General features: G+C 31.1%; 1 protein-coding gene across 1 annotated transcript in view; it reads right to left on the bottom strand.

Annotated features, from left to right (window-relative positions):
• LOC117688661 (uncharacterized) overlaps positions 1–20894 on the bottom strand; it is a 222628-nt gene that overhangs the window by 127460 nt on the left and 74274 nt on the right. The gene's annotated exons all lie outside the window — the stretch shown is intronic.

Below are 20894 nucleotides of genomic sequence, written 5' to 3'. Positions count from 1 at the left end.
ATTAACTCAGAAATAAAAAAAAATTATGCAAATACAATCCTTTCTATAAACAGTTCAAATAAGAGTGTACGTTTTGCATTATAGCATTTAAGATACACGTGTACTAGTAAATGACACCATTTAGCATTAACTGTGTTGACAAATTATGTCAATCAGTCATAACTTGTCCGCTGCAGAATTTTTTGTTCACCATAAATGTTGATGAGAATCGGTAATCATATTGCATGACACCCCGACATTTTCTGATCTCCGGAAAGGTTTGATTAAAAGACAATTTTTAGGATTTACATCATCAACAAATCTAGATAAGAAGCTGCTTGCTACAAACAATTTATTCCAAAATTTGTTTTAAAAAGACTCACAAATTGTTAATTTTTCATCATGTGCTTTATTACTGTCGCAAATATGGGCAATACATTAAAAATATACTCTTGACAGTGGCTTTAGACCTGTCAGCGCCAACATTATAAACAATGAAAATTATGAAATTTAAAGCAATATGTGTCGAATTCAATGAACGTTTTCAAAAAAATAATGTTAGTGGGTTTTTTTCATTAATTTACATAAACAAAACAATATAATTCCAAAAAATATAATGGTATATATTAAATTTCCAAATAATTGTTTATGTTTCAGTCCGGACTGTAAACGCCCTAAAACGAATATTCAATATCACGTAATGTCTCAAGCTATTACAGTATCGTAAACAGCATTTTTCTAATGGGTTAACGCATTTGCATACAAAAGTAAGTAAAACAAAAAGACAATAATCAGAAATAAATATTTTTTGTTAAAATTGAAGGACCTCCGTAAGGTGTAAAAATGACGTTCTTTTCTATTTTTTTCAAGCAAAGTTTTAAAACAGTGACCAATATGATAATTCATCTATTCATCTAAACATCTATTTGTCTACTGAAGTGTTATCGTTCATTCTTTTAAAAGTAAGTTATGAAGGAGTACATGTATATGTATTTATTAATTAAAGTATTTCTTAAATTTTGCAAATTAGGTTGCTGTCGTGCCTCTTCTCCATTTATTTTCTTGATGACATTTCTCCTGCATATGTGTAAGTATACAAGTTGTACGTGGATTGTTTTTAAATGTCCTTTGTCATCGCCCAAAATAACCTTAGAATTAGATTAATACCAATGAATAATATGCTGCATTCTTTTCACAATGCTTTTTTAAGCTTAAAAAAATGAGAAAAAAACTTCAAGTCAGATTTCCAAAATCGAAAAAAGCGCTTTAGACTTCAGCTCCAGTGTAAGAGTTAAGAAGAAAAAAAACAAGAATGAGTATTATTATTTTTACTTTAATTTATTGTAAAATATACAGTTATATACAAAGAGTATGCAATATCTTTGCCATTCTGACTTGGTAGCACACCTTAAAATTCCAATGTAGGCTAACATTCTGTGAACAGTATTATAATTCTCATGAAAAAAAAATATAGGCGAGTATTTTAGAGAGCATCATAGTTTTGAATAGCATCATATTTGTTGTTTTTTTTTCGGTAAAAAGAGAACATTTCGCAGGATGTGTTTGAATTTGCAGTAAATTGAAAAATCAGAAAATTCTAAGACAATAATGTTGTATATGTTTTTACACACTTCATCCCCATCTTATACATTTAAGTCAAATGATAACAAGAATTAAAATACACCAACACTTAATTTCATCATAACGAAGAAATATAAGGCTTTAGCAAAGAATTGTACTAAATACAAGCATTAAATCCTTACCAATTTATGTAACTCCCCTGCATTTCTTAATATACACCTTAAAAAGAGTGTGTGTTCAAAAAATTTAAAGATGGTGGTTTTAGGATAATTAACGTCAAAGAATTTATTATGTCATTTAAACTGGTTTGGATGAAGATCATATTAAATAAATAGTAACATGCATTTAGTTTTAGACTTAGATATTAAGAACAGTGCTATGTGTGAAAGAATATTTTAAGAAAAGTTATTTTAAAAATGTACAAAATATATTTTTGAAGGATGATTTAGATGCATGGATATTTTTTTTCTGATAAACCACCAAAACTAGAAACAAATATGTATATAGAACCACAATTTTTTTTACAAAAATATCTTACATGGAAGAAAAGCAATTCTTCATGAAAAATGGTTTGAGAAATGTTTTCATTAATGATGGTTCTTTCATGAACATACATGACTTCAATTTGATATATGTCTGTAGTGTAAAGTTTCTTGCATACAATAAACTGATAGCAACTATAAGAGAATTGCTAAAAAAAAATACAGTCCCTGTTCCAGAAGTGTGTATGCCAAACATTATTTTAAAAAATATGTTCAGTGTTATGTGCGAAAAAATCTAATGATCTATACACAATTCTTAATTAAAGATAATACTATCGAACCATTATGCAAAACAAATTGGAGCATTTTCTGAATTATAATTAAGGTAATTTTGAAAGGGACATCATATTTTCCTTTCCCTTCCAAATCACTAAAAATACAAAATGTTAATGGATTTACGTTGTATATCTTGAAATAACCATAGAAATTTAGCAGCAATTTTGTTTTTTACATAAGATAAAAAAACGGAAAGAAAAGAAAAAAAATCAATTTCAACTAAAACATTGCACAGAAAAAGCACATGATAGACAGATGAAAGAATCAAATACCTCTGGCGATGCTGACCTGTCCTTCTACCTTGCTGATCTTGATGGAGGAGGGGACTTTATTTTGCAATCCAAAGAAAATTTAAGTTCTGGAATTATTGACTCCATGAATCAATCCTGGATATGTTTTTTGCTTAATATTTTTCACTTGTTTGTAATATGATAGTATTTTTTTTTTAAACTAATCAAAATAGTATTTGATATATAATATATGTAGAAAAATAGTTTTTATATCAAAAAGAGTATGAATGTGTATCTAAAAACGGGTTTCAAGTGTAAAATACACTTCACTATTGAGTTGAGAAAAAAAAATTATGATTAATATAAATTGTATCTTAATTTAGTTAATGATGAATTCCGTGGAGTTTTTTTCTTCTTTTTAGTATGGAGCAATATCTTTATAGTTGTTAATGATCTAAATTTAAGTTAATGTTTCTACAATAAACATATTCAAAAATTTCAGGAAGTGGTATTTTAGTGTTTGACTATTTATTCGTATTGTATGTATTTTCGTTAAAATGTTAATTATTCATCTCGGTAGAATTATCTGATAAACATTACGTAGTAGTTTCCATATATTCAAAATGAAATTCAAAACTTATGATATTACTTGTGTCATATTACTGTACAAGCATTTTCAGTGCACTTTCTACCTGATTTTAAGTTCCAATATTAAAATATGTACAATTAAAGAGAATACAAATATGATCAGTTAATTTAAGTTTAGCAATGTGATTTTCTTGTTTAAAACTTGCACTCTGATCAAAAATGGAATTTTAAATAATCATTGTCAATATGGTAAAATTATTAGATAATATAGTTTTTGCGTCTCAATTATTTCATCTTATTGAACTCGGGGCTTGAGTAATCAGAAATTAATTTCAGGAAATATAAAAATATCAAAGGTAACGTTTATTTATCATTTGTGTAATAATTTTGTAATCAATTTAATCTACCTTCATGTTCTTTTCTTTATCATATCTAACATGTTATTTTCCTACCAGTAAGTGTATATCTGCTACAATATACGCTCTGATATATTTTTTCATTGAGAATCTTATTGAATGCTTTAAATGAAGGCACGGATCTTAATTATGAATTAAAAAGATTCGAATAGCCACTTGGGATAAGCGGAAGGCAACTGCCTTTTTTATATTATTATTAAAAAAAGGGAAGATAAAATGGAAATGTGTGAGCTGATTTCATTTGATTGGTTGCCAGCGAAGCTTTCAAAATTGACGCAAGTGCAAAAAAATCCATCTAATGATCGTTTAGCGTGAGGTGTTTGTAATTCGATAGTAAAGTGGGTTGAGATTTTTTTATAAAAATTCGTCCCTAGCAAGGCAATGACAACAGTTGGTTTTTCTAATAAAAATATGATAAGGTAATATCTCTCTCTCTCTCTCTCTCTCTCTCTCTCTCTCTCTCTCAGGATAAAATATTACTAAGTTATTGGGTTTTTTTTTAATTTTAATTGTTTTGAAAATCATTTTCAGAATCTGCTATGTGATGATGAGCTTCGCTCTTCTTGTGGCGGGAACTGCACATGAAACGCCTCAACAAGTGGTGACTAGATACAACAATTACAAGGCTATTGTGATGGAATGGGTTTCCAAAATGTGCGCTGCAAAGGTCTGGAAAAACATTTAATTTTAAATTTTGATTTAAGGATTGACGAACATATAATATTTTATATAGTCATGATTCTCCATGACCCTTAATTATGACTATGTATAGGCGTCATGGAAACTCTTTTTTGTCCAACAGTAAAATTTCGCTGTACATTTCGACCGGGTACAAAGCTTATTCTGCATTTTTTTTAATTGAACGCTGCAAAGTACATGCACGTAATAAGAATTATTCGTTGCAACTTCCCGTTTAACACAAGTATTGATTGTTGAATCTTAAGCTCAGCCAATAAAACGTAAAAGTAGTAGAGAGTCACTTCTGAGGAGGCTTTACCCAACATGCACAATAGTACAAATTAATTAACAATATACGTAAAAGTCTATAAGCTAGTGTTTATAATTCATATTCAGAATTATGACATCCATCTTTAACTGATTCTATGTTCTTTTCCTTGAAACTATTTCCATTTATTCCTTTTGTTTCCTAACAGTTTTTTTTTCTAATCCTAAAATAGATCCGATTGCTTTCCAATCTTCACTTAGCAAGACATTGCAAAACTTGAAGAACCAAGAGACTGTGATCTTTGATAAAGTTTCATTAAACGAAGGAAACGCTTACGACAATATCTCCGGAATATTTACAGCACCGCTAGATGGTATATATTCCTTTACGTGGACAATATCGACAACAGCAGGAAAGTATTTCGTAACTGAAATTGTGCTGAATAGCCAATATGTTACATATAACTTTGCCGATGGAAGGGGTCACGATGGACATCCTATGACAACCTCACATGCAAACATCAACATGAAGAAAGGCGATAAAGTGTGGATCAGAACCCAAATAAACTATGGGCAGTATGCCCATGGTACAAACTGGTGTTACTTTTCAGGAAAAAAAATTGTAGCATATCTATAGCACAATATAAAAAAAGTATTTTAAGTTGTCAAATGTTTTGTATTTAAAAAAAAAAGCACGACGGTGTTGAAATTCAAACAAATATGTGTGCCAACAAAATAATAAAAGCAAATTAATTTCATGCTACGATTTATTCTTTGAATTAATTTCGTTATTCAAATTCTTCTAAATGATCTATCTCAAAATAGAAATAGAAATTTGCTTTTTTGAATTATATTGAAACTTAAGTTGAATACTGCAAATTATATACATTTAATTAACTGCTTTTAATGTATTGAATTTAATTTCAAACTATTTTTTACCTAGCGTTCCGACTGCGAAATCCCCAGTTTGAAACAATCATATCACGTGAAGTCACAAACTTTTTCAATGTCGTGATAGGCATGTCGGTGGTTGGCTAACACATTCAGAGACAAAATAAAGACAGACTAAGAAATGTCGAAGGTACCCCGAAAGTTGTAATATCGCCTGGTCAGGTCTATACGTTATTGATATTGTTATATTTTATTCTTTTGTAAGAAAAGTTATGAAGGATTAAATACTTTTTTCAACGCCATAAAATTGTTTTTATAGTACATGTATTTAATTTTGTACCTTGCACACATACAGATTGTACGTGGATCATTTATTAATGTCCAAACTCAACATTTGAAATAATTTTAGAATTGAATAATACCCAATAAATAAACTGTATCATAATATACAGTTCACCATACTTGTAAACTTCCGGTCTGGTTTTCAAACTTAGCAAAACTAGCGCATAAGACTTTAATTCCAGTGTAAGAGCTATATAAAAAAAACAATGTATATTTTTTTTTCAATTTGACTTTACTTAATTGTAAAATATACAGTTTATATACAAAATAGTTTGACAGACCTATGACATTCTGACTTGGTAGCAAACCAAACGCACTGTGAAAAAAATTTGGTCGCGATTCCGATACCGTTCATTAATCGATGAACAGTATAACAGTTTTCATTGAAAAAACCCGGGCGAGTAATTCCCAGAGTTCTATTAGTTTTGAAGAAACAGAATAGCATCAGATTTGTGTTTACGGCAAAAATTGTAGAGAACAGAACAACCAATAAATTCTAAAAACAGTAATGCTGTTACAATATAAATATTTTAACGCAATTCATAAGAAGTTCAATCAATTGTCATGCACAGATTTTCTCCTTCCTCTACACCTAATACATGTACTTCTAAAACAAGTCAATTAACACCTGGAATAAAAAACCATCAAACTTATTTTTCTCGTAACAAAAAAAATACATATAATTGCAACAACTGTCTTTCTGGTAGGATCACAAGTAAATCCTCACCAAAAACATGTAACTCTTGCAATTCTTAATATACATTGTACATGTTAAAATTTCAACAAATGTAAACCTATGTTTTACCTAGTTAAAAAGCCATAGTTTTTGTTCACTTGAAGTGAAAAAAATGTCATGGATAGAAATCAGTTTCAAAATATTGCTCTAAAAAGTGAGAAATATTTTCATTCAGTCCAGATATGATGATCTAGAACTATCAGCATTTCCAGTCTGTTTTAGGTTACTGTACGTAACACTACACTTTCATTGATGAGTTACGTTCCTTTTCTTATGGTTTTTCTTGTTTTTTGCCCCCTCTACTTGTGGTTTATAGGGGAAAAAATCACATCATTTCTTTTTCTAATTTTCTCACAAACTTATTGGGAAAAGGAAAAAGGAGATGACAGATGGTAGAAGCAAATACCGCTGACGATGCTGACCTTTCCTCCTACCTTGCTGATCTTGATGGCTGAAGGGACGTTATTTTGCAATCCAAAGAAAAGGACTAAGTGCGGTTTTATGCATTTTTTGCCCCCAAAATCAAAGTTTAAGAAAGAGCTTTAAAAACAAGGTGAAAGATAGTTGAAATCATGTTGGAAATAAATGTGTAAAAGGTTATCACCACAGTGACGTCATAATGTAGAAATGACGTCATGAAGATTGCATTATTTTGATCAATTGATGATTTGTGGCAAAATGTGGGTGTTTTCCGATGGTTTTTCGACTAGGAAACATCGAGCGCAGGCTTGCTCAAGTACCATTTTTTAGTATAATGTGTATAACTATCTGAAGAAAAACATATGTTAAAATCGCACTTGAGCAGACCTTCGCTCTATACTTCCGAATGCAAAATATAGAGCAAAAATGAGAATATTTTCATTTATTTGCAAATTTGCGGCAATTGGGTCATTTAGGTGACGTCATAGGTAAACAGCGAATGAGCAATGATGACTAAAATCAACATCAAATTTATAGGAATCCTCTATACAATGATTTGTGAAGATTTTATTTTTATACGATGCAATTTAAAAATTGGTTGAAATGGGGGGCAGATATTTGACCATACCGCACATAGTCCTTTCATTTCTGGATTAATTGATCCCATGGATCAGTCTTGGATATATAATATTTCTACAATAAACATATTGAAAAGTTTCAGAAAGTGGTATTTTAGTGTTTTTGACTAATTAAAATATTGTATGTGTTTTCGTTAAATTGCCAGTTATGCATCTTGGTTTGGTAGAATTATCTGATAAACATTACAAAAATGTATGTGTAATGTTTAATCTGTATTATTGAGGAAAATTTTAATTATTACCTTTCATGTGTTCTGCATAATTAATGAAAGATGAAATTGATTTTCTTGTTAGAATATGTTTGAGACGACATTACAAGCAATACTCCCTTTGATATTACTGGAAAAACCCAGTTAAACATTTAACGCAACTGCACCCAACTAAAAAATCCATATTTACCAAATGTGAAGGTCGTGGTAGATCGTGGTATGAATTACAAATGGTCGACTATTGGTTATATACGTTGACATCAATGATATATAGAACTGTAAATATCATATCTTAATCAAGTTTCGTTTTATGAATAAAGTGTGTGTGATGGTATTAGCCCGAAGTCAAAGAGGTTAATGAATGTTTTTTTTTAGATATGTGACTCTTATATTCTAGTCGATTTTAGGACGAGTTATCCTTTGAATGTTAATTTTAAAATACATTTATTTACCGGACTCTCTCTCTCTCTCTCTCTCTCTCTCTCTCTCTCTCTCTCTCTCTCTCTCTCTCTCTCTCTCTCTCTCTCTCTTGTAATGTTTATTTTTAAACCTCCTGATGTTTATTGACCTTCTTCCTTGTTTTATGATCGATAAAAACTTATGTAATCAGATACAACAAATACATATTCATATTTGTCATCGAACATGCGATAATACAATAATATGTGATTGTTTATCAAAAGCAATACCAGAAAATAATTAAGCGATAATCTATGTCTAGTCTTTTCTTGAAAATGATGACCAGGGAGGTATAACAGATCCAATTAATATAGAAATATTTGTGTAAAAACTTTAAAAGAAGTCTTAAGATTAACAGAAATGAATTTATTTAAATACATAGCAAACATTAGGACATACTTAATTGTAGATTTTATCAGAATAATTATCACTCTGTAAAATTAAATGTATTGTCAATTTTAGCTTATACAATGGATAGCAATGACCTGTTAGCCAATTTAGAACCCATGGGATATCAAAAAAGAAATACATTCAAATCAAAACATTGTGAAACAAAAAATTATAAGTTATTTTTGTGTCATATTACTGTTCTAGCATTTCCAGTGCACCATCTGCCTGGTTTTCTTACTTAAAAACTTGCACTCTAATCAAACATGGAATTTTAAATAATCATTATCAATATGGTAAAATTGTTGGATAATATAGTTTTTGCGTCTTAATTGTTTCATCTTATAGAACTCGGGGCTTGAATAAACAGAGATTAATTTCAGTAGATATAAAGATATCAAAGGTAACATTTGGTAATCATGTGTGTAATAATTTTGTAATAATTTGTAAGCAATTTAATCTACCTTAATGTTCTTTTCTTTATCGTATCTAAATTAACATGTTATTTTCCTACCAGTAAGTGTATATCTGCTACAATATATGTTCTGATATATTTTCCATTTAGAATCTTATTGCTGCGCTTTTGATATTATTATTAAAAAGTAAGATAAAATGGAAATGTGTGAGCCGATTTCATTTGATTGGTTGCCAGCAAAGCTTTCAAAATTGGCGCAAGTGCAAAACAAATAATACCTCTAATGATCGTTTAGCGTGAGGTGTTTGTAATTTGAAAGTAAAAGTGGTTTGAGTTTTTGTATAAAAATGTGTCCCAAGCAATGCAATGGCAACTGTTGGTTTTTCTGATACAAATATGACAAGGTAATCTCTCTCTCCTCTCTCTCTCTATCTCTCTCTCTCGCTCACTCTCTTATGATATAATATTACTAAGTTATTGGTTTTTTATTTCAATTGTAAATTTGAAAATTATTTTCAGAATCTGCTATTTGTTGATGAGCTTCGCTCTTCTTGTGGCGGTAACTGCACATGAAACTCCACAACAAGTGGTGACTAGATACAACAACTACAAGGCTATATGTGATGGAATGGGTTATGAAAATGTGCGCTGCAAAGGTTCGGAAAAGCATTTTATTTTTAAATTTTGATTTTAGGATTGATGAAACATATGGTAGCATATAAGTCAGGGTTTTCCATAACCCTTAAATATGACTATGTAGAAACGTCACGGAAACTCTTTCGTACCCAATAGTAAAATTTGCTATACAACTGACCGGGTACACAGCTTATTCTACTATTTTTTTATTAATTGAACGCTGCAAAGCACATGTTCGTAATAAGAATTATTCGTTGCAACTTCCCGTTTAACACTAGTATTGATTGCGGAATTTTAAGCAGAAATCTCAGCCAGTGACACGGATAAGTCGTAGGAAGTCACTTCTGTGGAGCAGGCTTTACGCAACATATGTGTGCAATAGTACAAATTATTTAAAATTATACGTAAAACTCTAAAAGCTGGTGTTAATAATTCATATTAAGAATTATAACATTCATCTTTAACTGCTTCTATGTTCTTTTCCTTGAAATTATTTTAATTTTTCCATTTATCCTATTTTTTCCTTAACAATATTTTATTTCTAATCCTAAAATAGATCCAATGCTTTCCAATCTTCACTTACAAAGCAGTTGGAAAACATGAAGAACCAAGAGGCTGTGATCTTTGATAAAGTTTCGCTAAACGAAGGAAACGCTTACGACAAGACGTCCGGAATATTTACAGCACCGATGGACGGAATCTATTCCTTTACATGGACAACATTAACAAAAAGTGGAAAGTATTTCCTCACTGAAATTGTGCTGAATGGCCAAAAAGTTGCATTAAATTATACCGATGGAAGGGGTCACAATGGAAATCCTATGTCAACCTCACATGCTAACATCAAAATGAAAAAAGGCGATAAGGTCTGGATCAGGACCCATGGCACCAATGGGCAGTTTGCCCATGCACATTGGTGTTTCTTTTCTGGTTCAAAATTGTAGCACATCTCTAATGATACCAAAATAAAGCATTTGAAGCTTAACACATACAATTGTTTTGTATTTTTTAAATGCAAGATAGTTTTATAATGCATAACAATTTGTGTGCCGACCAAATTATAAAAGAAACAATTGATTTTATACTTATATCAATTGAACCATAGGAGTTGATTTGTTATTTAAAAATTTTCAAAACTAACTCAAAAATAAAAATATGCAAGTTCTTTTAATAGAGAATTCAAACAAATGGTTTTCGATATAAATGTCAAACAAATGGCAAATAAATGATACAATCTTACCTAGATAATGTTTGGAATTTAATAATGTATTCATAATATGACTCAAATTTTCGTGCAGTGTAACTTTTGAGGGAGGAGAAACTGTAGTTTTACAGCGGAACAACCCCAAATTTTCCAATCTTAAAAAAACAAGTAATTCAGGGCATTTATCAACTTGAAGATTTTGATGCTACAACGTATTAACAACATATTTGTCAAATACACTGTACAATTAATTGCTTGCTATGTACAACCATGCATGTTTTGTCATCATGTCATCACTGTCACAAATATGCGATAATATGACTATGCAATGCGGATTCCTAAACCATGACTTGAACCGATGATGATAATGATCAGCAACGTAATGGAAACGCCATGGAGACATATACTACGTAATACTGCATGAAATCTATATTGAAATAAAGAATCTTAAAGGGTCATGGTCACAATTGTAATCAAATTCTATTTGTTTTATTCTTTACAATGCTTAAGGAATGCATTTCTAATAATCAAATAAAATTAACGTAGAGTTATAAGCAAGATACAGGGCTCACAATTTTTTGTCATGTAAACGAGGCCGTGTCTTTAATTTGTTTACATACTAGGTTTAATATACCGGTAAAAATTCTTTTTCAAGCAGAATTGTCTATTTTCACATTCATTTTTTAAGCATAAATTAAAAATTCCTAACCTTTAACAAATTCATTTTAGGTCTAAAACTGGATTTGCTCTTCAACATTCAAAAACAAAACAAAAGCTTTTATCAAAGAATTGTAATCTCTGTAACTGGGGTCGATTACTTTGAAAATATTTTTTCTATAGTGAAATAATTTTTATTCACATAACAACGTTTATTCGGAAAGTACAACTTTCGGCAGTACATCATATCAGTATATAAATAATAATGGCTATAATTCAAAAGAATGAGATATTAAGACTCCCTTGAGTATAAAACAGGGGAGTTCTTGGGTATAAGAGTAGTTCACACCTCGGCAAAGTTAGACCTTTACCTATTGGCCTGAGCAGTGTGTCATGCTGTATAAACATATTAAACATTATGAAACATTTAATTATTGTATAAATAAAAGCCCATGCCAAACGTCTATACAAACCATTTATCATTATAAGACACCTTTTTTATATTTTAAAGTTGGGAAAAAAATGATTGAAATGTAATTGAAAAGCAATTAATAAAACACAATGTTTTTGCTGTGTATTTGAATATACTCTATAACTTGTTATTGAAGACAAACTCAATTACTAATTACTTCCAATTAATTTGAAAAATGTAATTAATTACACGAAATTACAAAAACGTTTTTCAATTACCCCATCCATGTTTGGTTGCCTATTTAAAATGCTTTACTGAGACATTGTAAACATTAAAATCAGAAAAATGAGTTTTGACCAAAATCGTAACCATGCCCCTTTAAAACTAAAAACGGCTAATTCAACGAATGTTTTTAAAGATAGAAATGCTTGACGTAAGTTTTATTAAACTACATGAATATAATTTATAAACTGCACTTAAAGCAGTTTAATTCTTAGACAAACGCATTTAAAAGTCTATTGAATACAACTTCCAATTCCAATTTTTAACGTTCTGGTCCAGATTGTGAAAGCCCCAATTCAAAAATATTTATGTCTCAAGCTATTTCAGTGTCGTGGTCGACATGTTGGTAGTGGGCTAATGCATTCGGAGACAAAGGGGAAACACAAATAAGAAATGTCTTTAAGACAAGAGTACCCCGAAGGTTTAAAATTGACGTTCTAATTTTAAATTAATATCTATTTTTCTGGTAATGTGTAAAAACAGTGGTCTACATGTCTGTTGCTAAATAACCTAAGAATTCAATTAATGCTATTAAATTGGGAATAATTAAAAAATATAGCTCTTCATATTGATAAACGTCTGGTCTGCTTTCCAACAAATCAAAATTGGCGATTTAGACTTCAGCTCCATTGTCAAAGCAAGGAAAAACACAACACGAATGCATATTTTTAATTTTGACTTTAATTAATTGTAAAAATATACAGTTTATGTACAAAATAGTATGACAGATATATGACATTCTGACTTGGTAGCACACCGACTGTACTGGGAGAAAAATATGTCTTGATTCCGATACAGTCCACCAATCAGTGAACAGTATTACAGATCTCATCAAAAAAAACATGGGCGAGTATTTCACAGAGTTCTATTAGTTTTGAAGAATAACGTCATATTTGTTTGTATAGAAAAAAATTGTTCAAGTTGCAGATATTAGGAAAATCTATTTTAAATTTTAAAACAATAATGTTGTAAATGTTTGAAAACACAACTCATGAGTAAGTCAATCAACTGTAATACACATATTCTCTCCTTCCTGTACACCTAATGCATGTACTTCTTAAACAATTCAATTGATTACAAGAATTAAAAGCCATCAGCATTTTTTTTCTCATAACAAAAAAAAATGAACAAAGAATTGCACTTTAACAACCACCGTCTCTCTGGTAGGAAAACAGGTAGTTTAAAAGCCACAATTTTAGTTCACTTGAAGTGAAAAAGAAGACCATAGACAGAAATCAATTTCAAAACAAAAAATAAATTGAACCATGAATTAAGGTTTTAGATAATATACTAGGCTTTAAAAAAGAGAAAGAAAAAAGCCTCTATGATATAAGCTGTCACATTTTACAACAAGAATGATATTCGTCAATGTTGAGTGCAATTATATCAGTTGATACACAATGATGAAAATGATGACAATGATGATGAAGATTGATGAGAGAAATGCCCTATGTACAATGAGTTCAGTTGCTAATCAAGATTGGTAACAACAGAAATAAGATTTCACTCAAGAACTTTAACATGATGAAAACATTGATGTAAAAAAAATGAGAATATCCTCATTTGGTTCAGAGATGATGATCAAGAACATTAAGTTTTTTCTAGTTCTGTACATAACTGTACCATCACCAACAAGCGGCATTCCCTATTCTGTTGTTTATGATTTTTCATTTTCATTATCGGTTTCCTATTTCTTTGCCTGGACAGCTCCAATATATTGAGGTACACAGGAAAGAAATTACAACATCATTTCGATTTTGGGAGTTGATTTTAATCAACTCTCCTATGCAGTTACTCTGACAAACCGAAAGTGAAAAAGTGTTGGACCTTAGCACAAATCATCACCGCTGACAAGACGTAGATCTTGAAAGTAATAGATAAATCGGTGTACTGTATGCTGTACCATTGTTTTTCAAAAGAAACGTATTTATTAGCTTAAAAATAGTCAGATTTTATATAGTACGAACAGTTTAATTGTTTTTTGTAGTTGCATGTATCCCTACGACAGAGTTAAATATTGTCTCATTCAACCAGACGCTCGGCTGTCTCCGTAAATCTCCGACAAGCAGAGAGCGTCTGGTTGAACGAGACCAGAGTTCAATATTGCTTGGACCCAGACGTGTACAATTTTTGGACATATTTCGATTACTAATAAACAGTTTGATGGAATTAATTCTATCTTTAGATATTACACAACATGATTCATACAGGGTTTTCTCGAAATTCTTGTAAGAAAAGTTCGAGAATTCATATTTTAAAAATGTGCGAAATTCAAATACATACTAGTAGACTAATTCTTCTCGAACAATTAGAAGTCATTCCACCTCATTGTTTTTTTTTATGTTTGAAATAAGAATGTTTCAATAAAATAAAGTATTTTTTCTGCTCTACTTCATAAAAAGGTGTAAAACAATTAAGTTTGCAATTTTGTATTGCTTCAACTTGACCTTTGACCTTTATGTCATTTTGATCTGACAAGGTAGACGCTTCAATACCAAGTGGTCTGATGTATCTATGATTATTGATTCCAAAGTTATTTGTGTTTTTTATTGAATGTTTGAAACTTTCAGGGACAATAACTGCTACAAAGAGACTTTGGATCCGTAGGTTTCAATAGATTGAAGGAGCGTCTAAGTGTACTGAACACATTAGTAACAATTTCAAGTTTCTATCTTTTAAAGGTTAATGAGGAGTAACGATAACAAGCATTTTGTTCAAAAGGGGCAATATCTCTATGATTGTTACATGGTAAGGGTCAAAGGTTTATATTTTGAAATGTCTTATGATGTCCTACTACACCCATGAACAAGTTTTTCTCTTTGTTTATACCATTTGACTGTCCTTAAAGGCCGCGCACATTTTTACCGGGTGATAAATCTCAGATGAGGGTGGGGCTTATTTTCTAGAGGTGTAGAAGCCTCCGGGGCTTGCAGTCTACCAGCGGTCGTGAACGCTGCTAATCATTAAACACAAGAAGCGAATTAATACACAGGAAACAAGCATTCTGAGAGTATTGCATAAGCAATACACGTCCCCTACCGGTTTGTGGAAATTGTGAAAACTACATCCATGAAAAAGTTGTTCTCTACCATCCTAAACAAAATAGATCTAAAAACTCATTAAAAAAGAGATTCCAAATGACGTTGACCTTTGAGGTAGACCCTTCCATCTCAAGTAGTCGAAGTCTCTATGATAAGTAATAAAAAAGTTGGAAATAATTTTATGGAAATGTAAATACTTTCAGGGGCTACTAGAAGGGGGGGGGGGCTCAGATCATGTTGGTATGAATAGATTGAAGAACCCTCTAAGTGTACTGAAGACATTTGTAAAAGTTCCAAGTTTCTATCTCCTATGGTTTCAAAGGAGTAGCGATAACAAGCTTTTCGTACACAAGGGCAATAACTGTGTAAGTTCTGGGAGTTATCAGGCAAAGGGTCATTTGGTACCATAACTTTTAATGGCCAATAACATAAAGAAAAAATTGGTTCAATATCTCAAGAATAAAAATGCTGTCCCTGGAAAAAAAAGAGAAGAAGAAAAAAATAATAATAAACATAAAAAAATACAAAAACTCTTTCACTGAAAGGTGGAAAGACCTAATTAGAAACTACCTGCCAGGCAAAATAACATATCGTTAATTTTAAAATTGATAATAATCAATAAAATCAACTCCCGACAGTACTTCAGTACTTTGATTCTTATTTCTACACAAACTAATTGGGACACAATTTATACCACATTTTACTTATAGTCATGTAAAATAAATATTTTTTGTCAAAATTTTTATCATTCAGAGTTAAGGCTGATATGTACTAAATTCTCAGATCACAAACCAAATGTGACCAATAATACCATAAAGTATTCTGTTTAAACAGTACCAGTAGTTTAATTACGTAAACGGGCATGTTAAGGCTTCCCGATGCGATATGTAGAAAGTCACTTGTCTGTACTTCATACGATATGACGTCATAATTAACTTTGACGTCACGATCTGCATTCCTGTCGATAATTCTCAGGGAATGTATCTTAACGTTAAAAGTGAATTATATCAAACCAGTATAATACCGCATGTTTCCTTTATATAGATGTTGCAGTTAATACTAGACGTACAGAATTCATTCATATTAAAAACCAGTATCAAATAATCGGCAGTTTTAAAGCTTCGTTTTAAGTTAAAGACTATTTATAAACTAGTGGTTTGGAGACTCTCCCTGCTACGTGTAAACAACTGAATGAAGAAATTTTAATGCATGTAAAACCAGCTTGGCGCAGGTGAAAGATCAACACAATTTTTGAATATTTTACGTAAAATTGGTAGAGAATATAAGTACCAATGTGAATCGTGCTGCGGAAACCTTCGGATTTACCCCATTTTTTTGTAAATCGCTTTTGATTAGTAAAAATGTGCATTATTTTTATGATTTTGTGGAATGTTTCAACAATATCTTCTATAAACGAAATATCTATTTCTTTCCCAAGCAAGAACTTCAAAGTTTATGACTTAACAAAGGATTTTTCTTAAAACTATGTATGATTTAATGTCATTAATCACCTGCGCCGAAGCGTTTTAACTAGATCATTTGCAATATTAGGATTCGCTTGTCACGTGATTACGAAGTACATATGACGTCACAAAAATGCATCAAATATAATGTTTAACATCGATGTCAATAAATGTAACATAGATTTAAAGAAATACTCCCGGTAAAATTATTTTTGCCATGATTCAAATAATATCGTTTTCCAGCCGTATTTTAGCATCGGGACGCCTTAACAATGCTGCGTAGGACTTATTCCACAAATACAAATTGTAGAAATTTCTTTTTCAAATTATTACAAATTGATCTGGAAGTGATTTGATTACACTGACTATAAGCAAATAGTTTTATCTTTCCAATCATCTCTGATTTAAACTGAAAAAAGCTTAAACTATCAAACAGAATTTCATCCCAAATCTTAATTTGAGTTTGAAGTAATTGATTGATTTCAAACCCTCTCCTGACTGTTAGGTGGATATAAAAAAAACTCCTTACCCACCCACTCCTACAGTTCTCTTTACTGCCACCTTCTGGGCAGCTGGTCTCTTGGCATCTGGGACAAAAAACTAAAATCATATAAAATTAACATCTGAATAAATTAAAGAAAATGTGTATCTCTATCATAAATGCTTCAAAATAAAAACACTACTGACTGTGGTTTCATCAATATTTACGACCATCAATTTTCGTGGATATGATGAAAATTACAGTTTCTTGGATGCAACAGTTTGCTAATTTTGATCCTTGTTTAATACAATATGATACCAGAATTTGATTTTCAATGTACATTACATTTCGTGGATCAACTGAACAAAGAAAAACAAGAATATTGGTATTCAACAAATATTGATAAAACCAAAGTATTAGCCCAATCATTTCAATACATGCTTTGTATTCTCAATATTTCACACCAAAAATATATAAAAATGACAAGTTGCTATTTGCAGAGAAATGTATCTTAATTCATTTGATTTTGTTTTCCTTACATCCAAACTAATGCAAAAAGACTAAATATCTGAATTCAACATGAAGTAAATACACAATTTCAAGAAACTTGTTTTCCCCAATAAAACACCAGGACTTTATATATTTTACTAAAGATACCTAAAAGCTACCTGGTCTGCATAGCAGGACCGTATCCCGTCTCACTGCGGGCGGCAATCATGAAGATTACGGCTGGTTTGGTTGTGTAGTCAAAGTGGGCAGAGGCCAGACTCTCAGCAGTCACCGTGCATCTACATGAGGAGGCTTGGCCACAGTACAAATGCACAAATGCCAGCTGGACTGTAGTCGGTGATCTTTCCCGCTGTGTTTCGAGGGGGCTCCCATGAAAGATGTGCAACCTCCGTACTCAGCAAAAGTCACTCATGTGAATATTAGAGACAACAAAGTTGGCATCTGACCCATTAATAACATTGACACATTATATATACTTTAAATGCTATGGGCATATCTATATCATTTGATCTATTTTGCAAAAATTAAATGATAATGCTGTTGCATATATATCACGCCCTACCTCAAAACACGAACAATTAATCTAAAATAGTTTCCCATATGAAATGCCATATAAATACATGTAGCTAAGCAAATCTGAATAATGCCTAAAGAAAAATTTCGCACAGAAAAAAGACAGGTACAAGAAGAAGGAAGCAGATGATATATATAACGATAGTAGAAGTAAATACCACTGACGGTGCTGACCTTTCTTCCTACTTACTGATCGATATGGCGGAGGGGACTTTATTTTATAATCCAAAGAAAATTTCAGTTTTGGAATAATTGATTCCATGAATCCATCTTGGAATATTTTTCACTCAATATTTTTCACTTTCTTGTGATATGATTGTATTTAAAAAATAATAATCAAAATATTATTTGATAATATATGTAAAAAAAATAGTTCTAATTTTAAAGGTAGCATGAATGTGTATTTAAAATGGTTTTCAATTGTTAAGTATATTGTACTATTGAAAATCTTCATTATAAACAATATAAATTGTATCTTAATTATGAATTCGATGGACTCTTTTTCCTTCTTTTTTACATGGGAGCAATATCTATATAATTATTAATGATCTACATTTAAGTTAATGTTTCTATAATAAACATATGCAAAAAATGTAAGTGTAGTGTTTTATCTGTATTTTTGAGGAAAATCATGATAATTACCTTACATGTGTTCTGCATAAATAAGGAAAGATGCATTTGATTTACTTGCTAAAATATATTTGAGACGTCATTACAAGCAATACTCCCTGTGATATTACTGAAAAACCCTATTGAACCTTTTACGCAACTGCACCCAACAAAAAAATCCATATTTACCAAATGTGAAGGTCGTGGTAGATCGTGGTATGAATTTCAAATGGGCGACAGTTGGTTATCTACGTTGACATCAATTATTTAGAACTGCACATATCATATTTTAATCAAGTTTCGTTTTATGAATAAGGTGTGTGTAATGGTATTAGCCCGAAGTTAAAGAGGTTAATGAATGATTTTATTAAATATGTGTCCCTTATGTTTTTATCGATTTTAAGACGAGTTATTCTTGGAATGTTAATTTTAAAACGCATTTATTTACCGGACCCTGTTCTCTCTCTCTCTCTCTCTCTCTCTCTCTCTCTCTCTCTCTCTCTCTCTCTTCCCCCTCTTTCTTGCATTTTGCATTGTTAAACCTCCTGATGTTTGTTATTGACCTTGTTCAAATTCTAATTAAGCGATAATCCATGTCTAGTCTTTTCTTGAAAATGATGACCAGGGAGGTATAACAGATCCAATTAACACAGAAATATTTGTGAGAAAACTTTAATAGAAGTATTACGATTATTTATTTAAATACAAAGCAAGAATTATGACATGCATAAAATGTAGATGTTATCAGAATATCACTCTGTATAATTGCATGTATTGTCAATTTTAGCGTATGTAATGGATAGCAATGACCTGTTAACCAATTTAGAACCCATGGGGTATCAAAAAAGAAATACATTTAAATCAAGACATTGTGAAATAAAAAAATCATAAGTTATATTTGAGTCATATTACTTTGCAAGCATTTCCAGTGCACCATCTGCCTGATTTTAGCAATGAAGTTTAGCAATGCGATTTTCTTGTTTAAAACTTGCACTCTAATCAAAAATTGAATTTTAAATAATCATTGTCAATATGGTAAAATTGTTAGATCATATAGTTTTTGCGTCTCAAATGTTTCATCTTATGCATTTGAACAAAACATGCTTGATCCATTATACATCTCCAACTCAGAGCTTAACAAAACTATAGATATAAACGAAATAAGGAATATCGTACTAAAAAAAATAAAGACGGGAAATCTACAGGAATTGATCAACTGCCAAATGAAGTACTAAAAAATGACACTGTTATAAAAGCTCTGCACAAAATGTTCAACTTTATATTTGAAAATCACAAAATACCGACCATTTGGAAAAAAGCGATCATATATCCCATCTTAAAAGACCCAAATTCTGACCATAGAATTCCACTGAATTACAGGGGCATCAGTCTACTCTCGGTCATATCCAAAGCGTATAGTTCCGTTTTAAACAACAGATTAACAGCTTACCTAGAAGACAACGAACTCTTAGTTGATGAACAAAATGGTTTTAGAAAAGATCGAAATTGTGAAGATCACGTTTTTACTCTGAACAGTCTAATACAAAATAGAGATACCACGTTCGTTACATTTATTGACCTACAGAAAGCATTCGACACGGTTGACCGGGATCTACTACAATACAGTCTCCTAACTAACGGAGTGGACGGTCATTTTTACAACAATGTTAAATCTTTATATCACAATACAGAATCTTGTGTGCGCATAGGAGACCATCACACCGCATGGTTTAACTCCACCTCCGGAGTTAGACAAGGAGATAACCTACCGCCAACCCTTTTTGCCCTTTTTATTAACGACTTAGCTAGGGAAGTTAAAAATACAAAAAAGGGAATCCCTATTCATCATACTGATGTTGGAATTCTTCTATATGCAGACGATATAGCTCTCATCACTGAAAATGAAAGAAATATGCAAGACACTCTTGACGTTGTAAGTAACTGGTGCAGAAAGTGGCACTTACAAATCAAT

This window comes from Magallana gigas, chromosome 4 (assembly GCF_963853765.1).
Source record: "Magallana gigas chromosome 4, xbMagGiga1.1, whole genome shotgun sequence".
NCBI lineage: Eukaryota > Metazoa > Mollusca > Bivalvia > Ostreida > Ostreidae > Magallana > Magallana gigas.
The sequence above is the reverse complement of the archived record's forward strand: the minus strand, read 5'-3'. Positions and strand labels throughout refer to the sequence as shown.